Source organism: Falco naumanni, chromosome 12 (genome assembly GCF_017639655.2).
Source record: "Falco naumanni isolate bFalNau1 chromosome 12, bFalNau1.pat, whole genome shotgun sequence".
NCBI classification, from domain to species: Eukaryota; Metazoa; Chordata; class Aves; order Falconiformes; family Falconidae; genus Falco; species Falco naumanni.
In genome coordinates this window covers 30,945,547-30,963,133 of record NC_054065.1, presented here as the reverse complement: position 1 = coordinate 30,963,133, position 17,587 = coordinate 30,945,547, and the positions used below count along the sequence as shown (strand labels likewise).

General features: G+C 40.4%; 1 protein-coding gene across 26 annotated transcripts in view; it reads left to right on the top strand.

Annotated features, from left to right (window-relative positions):
• Positions 1 to 17,587, top strand: part of NRXN1 (neurexin 1) — a 725,766-nt gene that overhangs the window by 606,056 nt on the left and 102,123 nt on the right. The gene's annotated exons all lie outside the window — the stretch shown is intronic.

Genomic DNA, 17,587 nt, shown 5'->3' with positions numbered 1-17,587 from the left:
ATGTCTTTTATGCAGTTAATTTGCATTTTTTTCTAGAGTGAGAGATTTTATAAAATCTTCACTAGCTTAAACAACATTCTAATTGATCAAAATATTTTTCATTTTTGTCCCAAAGTTTAAATAATCAACTCGCTCTGTTGGATAGCCATCCTAACAGTAAGAGAAAAGCTAATATACGAAGGCAGGCACACAGGTGAGATCTTTTATACTTCTTTTCTGAACTTTTATAGAAAATATTTTGAATTAATTGCACTGGCTCAAGACAAAGGTTTAATGCTGTAGACAACTCTTGAATTATTTTCATTTACAGTCAAAAACCAAGTTCTGAGAAGGTTTAGAATGCTAAAGAAAATACAAATGAAACAGTTTTTAAATCAATGGCCCACTTTCCTTCTAAAAGACTAGTGATTTGTTTGGGTTTTATTTGGTTTTTTTCCCCCATTTCCTTTTCCCCCATGTGCATTTAAAGGTTGTGTCAGTGATAGAAGAGCTTAAGGAATGAGAAAGAGAAATGTCCTGGGTCACGCCTGCTTCTTTGCAGAAATTGCTTCTCTTATAGAGTAACTTAGGAGAAAACCCCTGTCCTTAGGAATTTTCTTTTCACTTTCCAGTCCAAACGCTTCCCACTTCATTCCACTTTGTTCTTGTGTGTCTTTTCATAGAACAGTTTTCTCATTTCTCTGCTTGTCACAATATCATTTCTTTTGATGCTTTTTTAAATTCGATTTCATTTTTCAAAAGCATGTGTGGCTGGAAATGGGCAGCCGTGAGAACACCAGGACCTCGCGTAAAGACATGAATGTTGATGCTGAAAGTCAGCGCCACTGGTGCATTCTAAGATCTTATATTCCCTTTTCATACCTCAGAACCAGATGGCTCGGTATCATGCTGCAGCTGACTAGTATACTCATTAAACATCTTTAATCATAATTTCTCCCTCGTAACATCCCAGTTACTGCAAAAAAAAGGTGTGACGGGTCCTATATGTTAAGTGTGTGAGCTGCACTTTGTGGTATGAGCTTCAGTGTCCCTTCTGTTAACTCAGCAGGACTCAGTTCCTATTGACTGATACCTGCAGCCCCCCAGTGCATCCAGTTTGGTATCACCTGCAGATTTCATTGCGGCGACAACATTTTATGCTAAGATCAGTGAAGAAAAAACCGAAGATTGGTCCTGAACTCATCTCAGGTACTTTCCTAGGAGTTCCACCCTGGTAGTTTTCCTGTGGGAAACCCACTGGTTTTCCTTACATACCTGCGGCGGCCTCGGTGACAGCTCCTGTGGCACAGTCCAACGCAGTTTCAGAATTCACCACGGTGCTCGTCTTGTTTAGGTAGAACTTAGCACTTAGTTTATCATCTCTGCTTGACTTAAGCACATGTAGATCTTCCAGCCATTCAACTAGATGGCATCAGCTCTCCAAAATACTTGGAGAGCTTTGATAACGTGTGACTGACCTACTGTCTCTTAAGGATTTTTAATTTGAAATAGAGGTAATACAGTGGGGAGCGACGAGGGCCAGAATATGGTATAGCTGACACACTGGCCGGTCTGAACGTAACCAGTAATGACTGGTTACCATCTGCGTGTGTGATTCACCAAGAAGCTGAAGAAGAGGTCTTGATGAAGTGGAAGTACTAGGGAGAAGACAATTCCAGTGCACCAGCTAGTTCATGGAAGGAGCTTGCATCCTGGGAAGGTGGGCACCTTGAGTGTGATCTTATACAAGCAGCCCTTGCATTCAGCAGCTGTCAGTAGATACAGAAGCAGGGTATCAGGGACTGTGGTCTCTACACGAGAGAGAGGAAGGAGGAAAGGAAAAATTCCACGTTCAAAGCTGCCCCTTGTCTTTTATTATTCTGCTCTTTACAGCACGATTTTTATACTCCTCTATGTTTTCCACAGTTAATCAATGATTTGCTATATGGCATCATATCAAATGCTTTACTGAAATCCAGATAAATTAGATATACTCCATTTCCCTCATCTAGAAAATCAGTTAACTTATCAAATACAGCTATTAGATTAGTATAACATGATTTGGTGAAGTTTTGCATTTTATCTCATTTTCCAATCGCTTCCATGTCTTTAATGCTTTCCTTTTGAATTTGTTATAAAGCACCCTGTACAGCTAAGGTCAGCCTAACTAGTTTGACTGGATGGCTTTTTTCTCCTGGTGTAAAATCATTGTATTTTCTGTTCTCTAATACAGGAAGTAGCATGCCCCGTTTAACAGCTGTATTTTAAAACTCCTAGCTTGTTACTTTTAAGTTCTGAGGCAGAGATCATCTTCCTCACCTTCTGACACTGCAGGTTCATTAAAAAAATGTACGTTGCTTACTTCTGAGCTGTGGAGACCTATTTTCATAGGCACATTCCTGTTAGTCAATCCAATCTGCTCCCCTGGAAGTGGAAGTCACATCATCAAAGTGACTCCCCCTCTTTCCATAATCTCTTTTTGTTTATAGCACTTAAGAATCTCTGGTTTTTAAATTTATTTTCTTTGAAAGATTCTTTGAGCTTTGGTCTTGGCAACTTTACTTTTATATTTATTTCTAATTCTGAAAGTCACTGTTTTCTTTGCTGAGCAAGTCTGGGTTTTCAATCTCCTATGATATAGTCTATGACAATGTAGTTCTTCAGCCTAGCAGGCCTCCCCTTGTATATTTTTAATCTTGCAGGTACAAGTCCAAATATATACATATAGAAATAGATATTTAACATTTTACCTTAAAGAACTTCCAAGTGTCCTTCCTTCCTGGCTGAGCCCAGCCCCTCAGACTGATTACACAATCTGGTTTCCTTCAGTTTATCAAATTTTGTGCTTTTGAAATCAAGGATCTGATCTACAGACTTATTTTTAGTTGTCCTTGTATTAATTTGAGTCAACTCGTGATCACTCAATCAAAAAAATGTTTCCTACAATTAACTTTTCTATGCTGTTTTCATTATTTATTCAAATCAAAGCTAAAATAGCATTGTTTTTTGTTTATTTTACCTGGACAAAATCTTCAGTGAGTATTATAGGAGCTGATATCTACTTTTATTCAGACAATTATGTTCAGTTATAGTATGGGTAGAAGAAGGCATTATAGCAGTACGTAAAATAATGGCATAAAGAATTCAAAATAAGACCATGAAATCTGTGAAATTCACTTCAGCAAGCTCTCCAAAGGGTAGTAAGAGGCACAAAAGTAATTTAGCAGGAATCAAAACAGATGAAAAATTTATCTTAGTTACCGAGCCACAAACCAACAGTTAAGTGATGGATGTAACTAGGCCAGCATGCTGCCTTACCTTTGCCAACATGTAATTACACCACTGATTTCTTGCATCTTTTTCTGATTCATGCAGCTCTGACTGCTCTCTGGTTATGATTAAAGGTATTTTTCAGCCTGTATCTAGATCTCAGTTTCAGTATAATTTTATTGTTCATGTGAAAGATTGATGTTAACAAGAATGGTGATTTATTTTCACATTGGGTGAGCCTGTGTTACAGCTTATCCAAAGTCAATGAAAAATTTTTTTTAAAAAAAAAAAAAGCACTGCTGCCCTTTGAGAGATTATGAAATTGTTCTATCCTGCTGTCGTCTTTAAATAAAGAGTCTAGGTGATACCCAAACATGACACTACAGTAAGTCTCTTTTCAAAAAGTGGTTTCAGCAAAGTTTCCCAAATCAGCTTTTTAATTTGACAGCTTATCAGGTTTTTCTGTCAGATAATGCTATATAATAATGCTTCTCTAAGTCTGCAGACAGATTTTCTTTTTTCCTTTATTTATCATCTTGGATATGCTGGTGAAATACAAAGGCTCATCTCTTCTTAGACTTGATAGATCCTGTAATTAAATTCAGATCTTGATAAAACGTGTGGCACAGTTGTCATTACTTGATCACAGAAGGTATAACACCTTTCAGTTAAATATGGCAAGGTGGCACAATGCACCTAGTTTAGAAGGAGAACGAAAATGTCAAATGAGCAGTGATTCAGAAAAAGGGGTTCTAAAATACTGAAGGAAACAGGTCTCTGCTCTTTTTTTGTGCCCAGTGGCAAAGGATGGTGCCTGTACTTGCTTACCATCGTTAGGGACAGTGCTATGGAAATGGAATTGCTGAGCAGGACCGCAAGCTGTGGGGGTTCCAGTTAGAGGAAGAAGGTGGGAGAGAAAACAGAGCTCAGAATGGGACGTGGCAGCTGGGTCACAGCTGGCCCAGTTCACCTCTTCAGGAAAGCCAGCTGCTGCGCACAGCCCCAGTAGAAGTCAGGTCGCCAAAGGCGAGGCTGCCGGTACACAGGGTGCTCTTGCACGCTTGTTTGGTTTGGTGTATGTTTTCCACGTAACCTGCAGTATCACAGCTTACCCAGCGTGGTAAGTTGAAACATTAGGTTAACGTGGTACTGGTGGAAAAGAAAATGATTCAATCTAATTCCTTGCCAGGGGATTTTAACCGCCTAGTAGCTTCCTTAGCAATACAATGCTGATATCTGTGAGAGAACCGATGTCTTAAAAGAACTTAAAAGAAGTTGTCGTCACCCTTCTCTTTCCCAGTGGCAGGACCATGCTGTCAATGCAGTTTTGAAGGTCAGATTCCTTTACGTCCCCTTCCTCTCAGCCTGCCCTCTGGTGGGTTCATGGCTGTCTCATGCCAGATCACACAGGACATCGTCACAGGTTGCTCATTAAGCCAAGCCAATATCTGCCGATTCAGCACAATTACTTGTGTGTAACTCTCCAGTAGGTGCGGTTGTGACTGTTCAGGTGCCTTCCTTGATGGGCGTACACGTTTGCCCTAAGACTGGTACTAACGCTCCTGGTGGCTGATGGGGCGTGCAAGAGAAGAGTGCAGCAGCATGAGAAGAGTACGATAGCACGAGCAGGGTAGGACGGCACGCTTCTGCCGTGTCTGCTTTCTGCAATGCAGTTTGTTTCCATTAGCTTCTGGGGCAGCCCTGCAGTCAGGCTGAATGTGGGAGCCTTTCTCGGGACAGAACAAATCAATGCCGTGTTGAGCCTTCCAACCAGACAATCTATCATATGGAAAACAAAATTAATTTCTCTGCAGCGCTATTGTGGTTTAGGTGCTCTTGGAAGATGAGGTGTTTTTTTTTTATTTGGGGCACATTTGTGTATGTGTCCCCAGATGCATTTTACTGGTGTTGTGAGGTGTGACAGCGGAATAGTACTTTATGTCTTCAGGACAAGAACTTCCATTAAACTAACTAATTCAGAGGCAGTCGCTATAATTCATACTGCAGCAGGGACAATGGCAACCTGCTCCGTCCTGGATATATTTTCAAGAGACTGAACCATGTTAACCAGGTATCCAGGAGGACACAAATCATTGCTGTCTTGAACGTATGAGTATGTACATGCTTTAGACTCTGTCTTCTCTTTGTACCATGTGAACACGGGGGAGACGCTGTACACCCATCTCTCCATCCCGCAGTGTGGCTGGCTTTTTGCAGTCTTAAGCCCTCTTGGTTAAAAAAAGAAAACATCTTGAAACTACGGCATCCATGCTGTCAGAATAACTGGTTCTTTAATAACTTGGGTTTAAGATTGATGGCAGCTTGGTTGTAATCAGTTCTACAGGACTGTCGTATTGTATTGTGCTTTTAAGATAAGTTCTGAGTGTTCCAAGAGTGTTGGAAGAGCTACCTTGGCCCTAGCAAGGTGCAGCTAAACCAGAGAGTCTTTTTTGCAGTCTATCCTACCCATCTGACAAAGACTGAAAAGCTCGTATGATTTATATGACCTAGAACCCTTATGAGCTTCACAAGAGTGAGATTCTGTAGTATACACAGTTTCAAATAAATTTAAAGCAGAAATTGAACACCCATCACTGTATCAGAAACACAAAACGTTGTGAACAACATCCTGATTTCAACCTGTTACAGGCAGAAGTTAAACTGAATTAAAGGCAGGGAAATTACAATTTTACAAATTGGTTTAATTGAGATGTGTATGGTTTATTTGCCTCAGTGGAGTCTTTCTAAAGAGTTAAATGGCCTTTCTGGTACAGCATCAAGTTTAGTGGACATTAAAAGCCTGAATGAAACACAGTATGGGCAGAGATAAGTATATACCGAGATAGTTTTGATTTTCCTGCTTTGCAGAACTGACAGGCACTAATAGACTACTGGTTTAAAATTCTAAAATTACAGTTGTACAAAAGAGAGAAGAAGAAATATGCTCTTTTCAAAAGAACAAGCCGTACTAAGAAGTTTAACTGTGTCTGGGCATAGGGCTAAGTCTTGAAAATACGCTCTCATCAATTGCCTCACAGGAATTTTCTGCCAAAGAATTCTTGAGCATCTGGCTTTAGGGTCCTAGTCCTGTAGTTCTCCCTCTCACGCAAATTATTCTGTGTTTTTGTCTGAACTAAAATGCAAACTGGGACCGGAGACAGTGCTATGGTTGCACCATTGATTCCAAAAAGCTGTGGCAGGATAAGGTACACCTGAAGGGTTTGAACACGGAAGAGTTTCAGGCTCAGTTTCAGGGTTCCTCCTCCCCTTTTTAACTCCTCTGGTGCTCATAGGTATCCCGTGTGTATAAACCATCCTTCAGGAGCAAAATTACCACCCAGAGAGGTGCAGCACTGCAGCACTTGGTGTTGCAGTGACTTTGGGAGCCTGCACACCATGGCCACCCATCTCATTGTCAGTCCCAGAGCTGCTGGGGACACCTCATGGAATTACGAGCAGTCAATATAGTTAATTTTTCATTAGTCAGCTTGACCTAATAGGCTCAATATTGCATACAACAAACGGTTATCACTGAGGAGCATTCATTGACTGGAACCAGGGCCAGTGGGTTTTGTACCGGGCTTGGAAATACCCAACGCTTTTATAAGTGGCCCAGAAGTCTGCATCAAGTCATTGCTAATGATGTATGATTGTTAGAAAGACCTAAAAAAGCGGTAAATAATAATGAGGGTAGAGCACACGTGGTGTGTGAACATGATCACTTGGGAAGCCAGGATAATTTTAAGAAAGTTGTAGAAAACACTGCAGCAGCACTAAATGCCAAGGTGTGGGGCTAAGAGAAAGGAGTGAACATTATGGCAACGTAGACGATGTCCTGGAAATGTATAATTTGGACAAGTCACTTGCGGGGGCCTCATCTTCCAGCTTGCTCCGTATGAAACGTTGTATGATGCTGTAACAAAGGACTTCATGGAAATTGCTTTGTGGGCACAAAAGGCTAAAACATAAGAAGTGGGGAGGATTTTACCATCCTTTACAGCACGTTGAAACCAGCTCCGGAACAGGTACCAAAGTCTGTGTCTGAGGTCTGTGGTTTGGTGGCAAAAGAATTGGTGCATGGGTAACAAAGAGCCCAAAAGCAGTGCAACGGATTTATAGTGTCAGAAAGAAAACTGTGATGACTTGATTACAGTATAAGTGCTTTCAGGGGGAGAAAACAATAGATGCTTACAGCGCTCTTCAGCTGTTCCTAGAAAGCAGTAACCAGAATGAAGACATTCGGGCAGGAATTGATGATTTAAATAGCGAGCCTTAGAATTCACTGCTGAGAGATTTAGATTAGAAGATACTTTCTTGGAAGACCTGTCTGAGCCTGTTACAGGTTATGAATTGACCGAAGAATAGTTTTATTGCTGAATACAGGATCAAGTGGGTCAATAGTCCTATCCAGTGACCTGCAGATCAGGTCTCTGTCTGTATTAGGAATATTTTATCAAATATAAGAATAACACTATAGTAGTGTTGTGTTTGTTATGTGAATATAGCTATACCTTCCCAGGAATCAACCCAAGTTGGACCAGAAAAAAACCCCACATTTTTCCAGGTATAATTTCTATATCCAGAAACATTACTGTGCCAAACACCAGCTATATAATGCCTTAGACGTGGCAGTCCTATTGCATTGAACCGAGAATTTGCTTGCAAAAGAGCAGAAAGAGAATCATGAAAATATTACCCCAATCCTAATGTATCATTTATCTTCTCAGCTCTGTATATTTATACATCTATGAGGCCTGGTAGCTAGGAAAATGATCGTTACTCGCTTGCTTAGCCATTCTATCTGATATCTCACAGTTTGTTACATGTGTTTTTCCCAGCAGCTGACTTTAGCTACAGAGCGTTCTATGGAGTAAGCCTGCGAACAGCTTGTCCAGCTGAGCTGGAGAGATCAGCCAGGTTGCAAGAGCTGTCAGAAATAATCTGCTGTCTGTACTTTTTCCTTATCTGCCATCACTCTGTTGGCTTGAGCACCGTGGATGTTCTGTTAAGAAAACAAAACGGGATGTTACTCCAGCCTTTGTCAGAAATGTGGTTTTAGCCTTGTGGTTTATTGATGGTAACAATCCAGCTGAGCAGTTAGACGTATTTTAATCTTAATTGGATTTACTTCAGCCTTAACCGTGAAAGTTTGTTTAGAAATTCTAATGTTTTACTTTAGAAGCAGTGGCAAATCTGTGCACTTTATTAATAAAGTCAAGGGCAGTAGGTGGTTTCCTTTTCCCATCTGATCCGTCGATTCCATGGCAGCACTTCCATGGGTGCAGGTGGACAGTGGATTGATGGAATGATGTCGTCCTTCCTTCTTAGAGTCCTGAATTTTATCTTGAAATATTGTTTATTAAACCAGAATGCATTAATATTTTATTCGTAAGATATCCACACGTTTTAGCTGTTCGTGTATTATCTGCTTAGAATTAGACGTTTATTTAATACTTCATCATTCTCTGTACCATCATTTAAAAATAAGAATAATTTCAATAGCGTCTTGCATTAGATTTAATAATGCATTAGTGCTTCATGTTAGAGAAGGTACTAGAATTTGTAAAGCTGGAAAGATGGTAATCAAATTTCCTCAACATAGTAGGTTTCAGTGTGTTTTTAAAAGGTCAAGTGGTTTCCTGAGAAAAAGTGGATGTGTAAATTGTGCTAGCAGAGCTATTTTCTTTCAAAAGTTGTTCTTTTCCCCATTTAACATTTCGTAAGTGTTTCAAAGTAGAAGTCAAGTCTAAAATGTGGTCTTGTTGACTTTGTGGATCCTCCTCATATGAAAGTGTTCTGGGCAAGAGCTTAAGGGACTGGGGTATCTTGCTTTAGCTGGTGCACGTTGCATCCATATGTGCTAGAGCTGGCAGCAGTGGGTGGCTTTCTCTTCTAGTTGCCCAAGGCTACCTCGGCAGCAGCCATCAGCTGAAAACATCCAAGAGGTCCATAGCTTCAAAGGCCCTTTCAGGCCATGATTTAGCAAGGCACCGGAGAATTGCTTCTGTGGCTGATGTTCAGTGTGTCTTTAAGGGCTTTTGCAGAACAGGGGGCACTGAGCTGGCCTTTCCATCCAACAGCCTTTCTCACACCGGTCCCCCCCTCACAGGGGCTTCATTCAGCAGTGGGTGTTTCTCCCGTTTTTACATGGGGAATACAAGAAGGCAGAAAGCACAGGATTCAGGAAAGTGATAAATGTGTTGTGTTAACCATCTTTTGCCTCCCTTGAAAACTTCTTAAAGTCATTACAGAAGGAAAATATAGATGTTTTGGGCATAGAAATCCAGACCATTTAAGCAGCGCATGTTTCAATATTCTTCAAAATCAGAATCTCAAAACAAAATAGCAGTGTTTCACAAAAATTCTCAGTCAGAGTTATACTAGACAAAAACCTGAGCTGAAACATAATCACAAGGGGAAAATACTTAGCTAATTGGAAACACTTTGCAGATTTTAAAAAATGAGCTGTATTTCATTAAAAGTTCTAGTGACATGCTACATATTACAAATTAATTTAAATGGAAAATATTAGTGAACCTTTTTTAAAAAAAAATGTATAATTAGGGAATCAGATTATTTCACCCTTTAACAGATAAAACTAAATCACTGCTGGGAGTCTACCCACGGCCAGCATGCTGTTGCGTGGTGGACTGCTCATTATAGTTCTGCAGTCCTAAAGCACTCCTCTGCTTTTATCTCAGTGAGCATCTGTTTCTATTATTTACAGTTTCTGTTTCTATGTCTTGCCAAAAGCGTTAAAAACCCCCTATATGTACAAGTTTAAACCTTTTCATTTGAAATAGATTGTTCTTTTATAGTAAAATGTCTGCAAGGCATAAATACACAAATTGAAATGCCACTTTCAGACCGAACTGAAAGTCTGCAGCTCACTTTGGCCAAAGGCTACTTTTTTTGCTGCACTGCTGACACAGAACAGATTTTTATCTCTGAAATGCCATTTTCTATCTGTATGAGTGCATTTGGTTTCTTCTGCTTGGCAAAGGCTTGTACAAATAATGACCTCACTTTTGTTGTTTCCATTGGCTTGTGTGTACTCATCCACATCCCTAGGAGAAGGAGCTGGTGCAACCTTGGCAGATGTAGCAAGTGTGACAAAGCACCTGTGTGGTCCAGGGCTTTGGGGCACAGTGGTGGTTAAATCCAGCATTTTCATGCTTTCTGAAAGAACGTGAAATCAATGTTTTTAATATTTGCAGTTGCAGTCGTCTTAGTTTGTGTGCTGTTGATGAGGGTTGATGCTGATTGCCTTGGATTCCTTACCTTTTTTATCTTTCTGGTCATGTAACGAGCATGAAATTATTCTCGTTGCACCCTGCATTGCCTCCAGTCTTCTAGGGCAGTTGAATTGCTGTAGCTTTGGTGATCACAGCAGAAGGCCAAGCTCTATTTTGTCTTATAAATCAAATAACCAAGAGCAGAATTTAACCCCAGAAGATATATTTTTTAAATTGTTTCAGATAACTTTTCATGTTGCAAATGGTCCAGTAATAATATATGGAAAAAATATACAGTATTCCCCAAAGCCTTTCACTAACTACAATAAAATGCAATGATATGAGTAATGACCTTTTGACAGTTTGTCCTATTCCGTCCTCAGAACTTGCAGTGTGATTAAACTCAATTAGGAGGCTTGCACATAGTTAATAAGACCTTTCTTATTAATGGCTTCTACCTGAATACTGGATACCCATGGGGTTACAGACCAATAGAAATCTAAAATAAGAGCTGAGCACAGTGTTTTCTATTTGCCATTGATCATGTATATAATGTGAGTATTATTTCTGTCAAGAGACATTCTATATTGCAGCTCTTTGCTAATATGAAATGAAGATCATCCAGATTGCTACCTGGGCAAAAGTCAGAAGAACACGTTCAGTAGCTGCTAGCACAGACTTAGCTAATTTTGGATACAGTAGGGTGGAAATATTCTCCATTTTCCAGCTGTTGAAAACCTACTGAATAAGAAAGTGCTTACAGTCATCTTCTGGTTAAATTTCTATAGGAAAAATACCCTTAAATGCTGTGTGACATTATGATTTAGAAACAGTTCAGAGTCCTTTTACCTTGGAGAACTGCAGAATGTCACTCTTGGAGTGATGTGGGGCATGGCACTCTACTTATAACAATTCATTTTTTTATATACTTTAATTTTCCTCTTTAATGATTTCTATCAATTTTCCTGCCTATTTTAGCAGCAGTCATACAATATTAGCTCCTTTAAATACTGCACAGGCAGTACAAAGGATCTGTTAAAAACTCCTGATAACAAAATATGACCTTTAATTTATCAGACAAGTCCTGTGTTTTCTTATCTCCTCTTGTTGCTTTTCATCTTCTCTTGCTTGCTTTTGATATAATACACCAATCTCTCAAAGCAGGCGATCCAGCATTGCACAGACTGAGACAGTTATTGCATTACAGCGAGGAAGTGAGAGTCAGGAAGAGCACACTCTTCATTTAATTACTAATTAATCCAGTGAAAAATAATCAAAAACAAAACAGGGCGGAAGGTAGTTGATTTGAAGTGAAGGTTCAGATCTCCCTGAGAGGTTAATGAGAGTTCTCAGTTTTATCCTGTAGAAAGCTGTAAAAATATGATTTAGTTTGTTTAATATGCAAGCATGAAACAAGGCGCTTAGAGGTGAAGAGAAGATGTTTTGGTACAGTCTGAAGTGCCGGTGGAATGGTACATCTTCCAAGAAATCTGGTAATTGGATTCTTCTTTAAGGCAACCTGAGTTTTGCTTTGTGTTTAGCAGTGTTATAAGCCACTGATGAGAGACTTCACCCTGCTATGAAGACTGCTGTCAGTCATTCTGTGAGCAGAAAATTCTCTTGGGATGCTTAGTGTTCATTATAAGGAATTTGGGAGTCTCTGTAGGGTGAAAAGGCCCATATTATTACGGTCACTTAATATGAACTTGCCAGGTTTGACACTTTGAAGTTTGAAGAAGTTACACCTCACGGGGATTTCTTTTTTTCATAGGTTAGCCCTTCTGGCAGAAGGTAAGGCGCTGCAGAGTTGTACTCTTACTTATTTTTTTCTCTAACTTTACAGTTTCTTTGCACCTGTATCTACTCACCAAGCTGATGGTAAGGTTTGTTCAAGATGCCCAACGGGGAAAAAAAATACACAGCCTAGAACTGTGTGTCTGCCTTCTCTTTGAACGCTGAAGGAGGCCCAGACTAGCCCTCTGGATATGTAACTCCTCGTACAATAGCCTTGGAGGATGACCACTGTATACTCCTCCTCCATCTCTCCCAGTTCATCATCCTACACATCATAACAGGTAGAGCTGACGTATTTTAGCATGAGAAGAAGACGCGTGGCTTCATCTGATCCATCTAGCACTCAATTCCTGGATCAAACACAGGATAGCCAAGTCTAAGCACTCAGCAGAAATATAGGTCAGGGCGGTGTCAGCATCCCCCTCAAACACAGGGATTTCCTGGGATGGAGCTGGACATCTTGTCCTCCGCCCCATGCAACCCAGTCTCATGCCAGTATATCCTGGACCCAGGGTGCTGTGATGGAAAACATGATCTTGTGTTTGCAGGCATAGAGGCAAGCTTACTGATGGGTGCTGAGGGCGAGATGCTTGTGGGCAATAACAAGGCTACGTGTGAAGGCAACAGGCAGGATCAGTTGATGAGATGCGCTAAATGCGCAGTATTTAGGAGAGAAGTTTGTTAGACTTGCCAGAGGTCTACAGTGGTAGGTGACGCAAGGTTAAGCCCTGGCACACCCTGCCCAGCGGGCATGGGAAGTCTGGGACCGCGCTCTGGGTCTGCAGGGTACGTGTGAGTGGGGAGCCCCAGCCCCAGTGAGCTCTCGAAGCGGTCTTTGGTCAAACAGAGCTGTGTAGCCATAGCCACAGAGTTCTTTAGGTGACAGTTGAAGACTTTAAATTTGGATCTTTAGATAGCTTTAGAGAATGCCTGTGTATTGGCTATTTGAAACGCATTACAGGCTGAGTCTACTGTATTGTTGACATCGATTTATGTTGCGACTGTGATGACACTGAAAGCATCCACATATGGCCAAGACGCAGAGCCAGTGTGAACACCAGAATGACAGAATTACATGCAAGTCACGTCGATGTTTGTGCTTGCAATTGATAGCACTTAAAATACCACTCCCTCTTTTGCTGGGATGGGGCAATCTGCACGTGCAAAGTCATCTGTTGTATCAAGTTTTAGACCACAGTCCTTGCACCTCAAGTTTATTCCAACTTTAAGATATAGTTGTGTACACAAGTGTGTGTCCACAGCACTAGCAATACATGATTCAAAAGAACCGTAGCATGGGCCGTTACTGGGACCGTGCTTTGGTTTCCCAGCCTGGCCACATGAGACACTGGATGGACTGTTCGCCCCCGTACCACAGAGCTGCCGTGGCTTCCCTTCGTGCCATGCAGTTGATGCTCCAGCCGGGTTTCATCCCTAACTGCATCTGGAGGAATGATATGGCTCTCTGCCTTCCTCTTGCAGATGTCAGTGGAGTCATGATTCAGAAATTGCAGTGTCAAGATCATGATGAGCAAAGCCAGGGAGAGGGGTTGTTTGTAAATGGAGATAGCCCTTGGTTTCACCACTTTGTTATTTATTTCCCTAACAGATCACTGAGACTAACAAGGTAAATTTGTATTCAGTTAAAGGGTGTGTTTCAAAGAAAATAATCTTTAGTCTAGGTTGCTCTTCACAGACTCTCGATTTTCAACCTTCTTACTTATTCTCTTTCAAGGATGCTGCTATTTCACATCAATAACTGACACCTTTATTTCAGAGAACAAAATAGAATTACACTCCAGCGCTGACAATATAATAAATCAGGAGGGATAAAATACATACTAGTGAAGTTCACATAGTTGGTTTGTCCCAGCTGACCTATAGACATAAAGGTATGATTAAAGTTTTTTTGGACTGCTTCTTCTCAATCTTGCCACAAGATTTAGCTCTGACTCAAAGATTTGACCTTTGCTGCTCCTCTCTGCTTACCTCGATTCTTTGGAATTATTGTTATTCCCTTGAAGCCTCTCTGCCCGCACAGAATTAATACTGTGTTGTGACAAAATATTATCTATTTGGCAGGAGAATGAAGCCATCTAGAATTCAATCAGGTGAGACAATGTCACAGTGCGCATCCTGAGTGAATCATCTTTACCCAGCTTTTTTAATCAAAGAAATCTTGGCCTTATAACCAGGAAGAGTCATGCTGGATATCACATAGCTGTCTACAATTAAAATTTAGGCATATCAGTTGTTTTTTGTGAATTATGGTTGGAAAGCATGCCTGCCAGAGCACTTAATCTTTCAGGTGGATAACAGAAATAAAATCTCAAAGCCACAAGTTGATTTAGAATATGAACATATTTATTAACCTTCTTGGAAGTGCTTTTACTGAAGAAGTTCCTTGTGGTTCACCATATAGGTAAAAAAAAGCATAAATAAAGGATGAGAAATATGCACCGGGTACTCCTGAGAAGACCAGTGTGTGCTGTTTATGTTTTCCTTGGTGGGGGTGAGATTCCCAGATGAAGTACGTGCACACAGTTGTAACGAATTCAGTGGGGCTGCCCCGAGTCATTGGGGCTGGTCGTGTGACACAGCAGCTCTTTGAGAAGGAGCAGTTACTGAAAAATGTGTGTTCTTCACCGGGTAATAATAGGAAGTTCGTTACTTTTAATGTTGTTTCCATTATTTTCAGTGCTACGTGTTAGGGTTTTGGTTGTTTTTTGTTTGTTTGTTTTTTTAATGTGGTTGTGAAGTTAACCTATGTGTCTACTGATTTCATCATTATTAAACCTATGGGTTCTCCTTGAAACTATATCCGGATAAGTTCCACACCATTTCCCCCTAGCCCTTCCATTTATATTATATACTAGCAGAATTTAAGCTAATGTAATAGTGTCAAATTGAGATGCGTTTGACAGTGCACTTTTCCTCTGATGAGGGATGGGATAATGTAATCAGCAATTTGTGTGTGTGTGTGACCTTCACAAATCAAATGGTTATTTCCTCGCTTTTCATTTGTATTTTGCTCCCAGTGGTGCAAGGCTGCTGCAGTTAGTATAAAACATAATTTATAGATAGAATCACATTATAATAGGGTGCAATATTCTCAAAAAAACCATCCATACTGCATGGACTTTTTAATGAAATAATTCCAAGAAAAGTATAAGCTGGCCAAGACTAAATTTAAAGTTGCTGATACACAGAGGAGTTTCCACGATCACCATAGAGATGTCCTGGAGTAGCTGCTCAGTAGTGAATGTGGAGGCAGCAATAAACCTTGTCTAGGATACACCACATGACAGCCATGGAATTACAGTAGAGAGATGCCATAGCAGTAACGATCCGACTGATGGCTGCAGGTCCTTCTACCAAATGCACCTGATTTACACCCACTGGTTGAATAAACGTAGATTTTAATGCCTTCCCGACATATGCAGTTGTGAGCACTGTTTCATTTTGACATGGCTGTATGGTTTTTGTGAGGTCCAGGGAGTGTTTGTTGATGAAAGGCATCCAGTGAGTAACAGCGGATGAATCTGATGAGGGAATGGTGATCTACATCCATGAGGCTCATTCCCATTGCCTTAATAGATTCCCTATGCCCACAAACTTCTTCTGAACATTTTAGCCTTTTCTTATAAATTGCATAGAATAATCCTGCCCATTCCCCCCCTTTTTTTTTTAAAAAAAACAAAAAACAAAACCAAAAAAAAAAACCCAAGCCCAAAACCAAAAAAATACCATACCCAACAGCAACAAAACCACATGATTCACATGTTTTAAGTAAAGGAAACCTTTTGGAAACAGGGCGTTCTCTCACTTACTCAGTGAAACACCTGATAATGCCTCAATAAAAACAGCAGAAACATCCTATTGAAAAGCTAAACATAAGTGTTAAAAGTAACTGGCTGTCAAAGAATAGAAAGCATTAACTCACTGTTATATATTTTAGTTATTTTAAATTGAAGATAGAAATCCAGAGCAGAAACATGTAAGATCACACTACTTGTATTTGTTCCCTTGTTATCACTGGCATTCCTCATGTTTTTCCTGTAATTCTCAAATTTCTGTTTATTCACGAGAATAAGTGAAGGAGCCCAGGATGAAGAACTGTAATTTTAAAGGTCATAACAGGAAAAAAAGATACTTAAGACAGTCTGTATTCTTATAACATCACAGGACTTGTGTTCTGAAGTCTTTTATTCTAAATTTACAGTTCTTGGAAAGGCAGAAAAGGGAAAACTTCAGTAAAACTTTGCTTTTCAGAGAATGTTCCTGAAGGTTAGGAATAGAGTAAAAAGTACGTATGAAAAAAATGTGCATGTTTTTATATATACACGTATGTACTTTTTAATATTGACATGCATATAGAAGTTGACATAGCGTATTTGCCTGGAGAAGTTGTGGCACCAGCTTCTGCGGTTGTCCAGCGCAGCTGTGGATGCCCCATTGCTGGAAGTGTGCAAGGTCAGGTTGAATGGGCTTTGAGCAACCTGGGCTAGTGAAAGATGCCCTTGCCCATAGCAGGAGGGTTGGACTAGATGATCTTCAAATGTCCATTCCAACCCAAACCATCTTATAATTCTATTTTAGAAAGTGAATAGAAAAAAGAACCTCCTCTCAAAAGAAAATAGATCAGCTTCTGGCATAGTGAGCCGTGTCCATGCTAAACCAAACGAGGGAGGCATGGCATGGGGAAAGCAGCAGTTCACATCGCTGCAGAGCGAGCGTCTGCATCAAACCGCCGTGGAGTTTGGCACAGAAGCTGATGATCCTGCTCTTTCTGGAGGCTATGGCACAGATTCTGCCCTGAGAGCCTGTTGTGTCTGGTGGTGCTGGTAGTGGGGATAACTGTCTGACAAACTTGAGCCTTGATTTTCTCCATTTGGATAATACTTTGGTTTGATAATTAGCAATAGGATTCTTCTAGCTCCAGAAAATGTATTTCTGAGCAGTACCCGGGCTACTGCAGCCTATACTTACGTTTCCACTGCAGATGCAGGACTCGGTTGGTTGGTGGGTTTTGAAGTCAAGGCAAGTATGCGCGTTGGAGCTCGTAGGATTGACTTTGGATTGGGACCTGACTTAGGAATGACTGCTTTTTACTCATCTGGCTCTTCTTATCTCTCAGGTTCTTTACTAATATGAACCAATTCAATGGAAGAAAAAGGTATTGTTCATCTAAAATACTACTGCCTCCCAAAGCCTGTACGTTGAAGGAAATACTTAGGTTCACCGTTCCGCTAAGTTTTATGTAGAAGACATGGTTTTCTGGGGGATCTCACCTATGTCATTCAAGCACA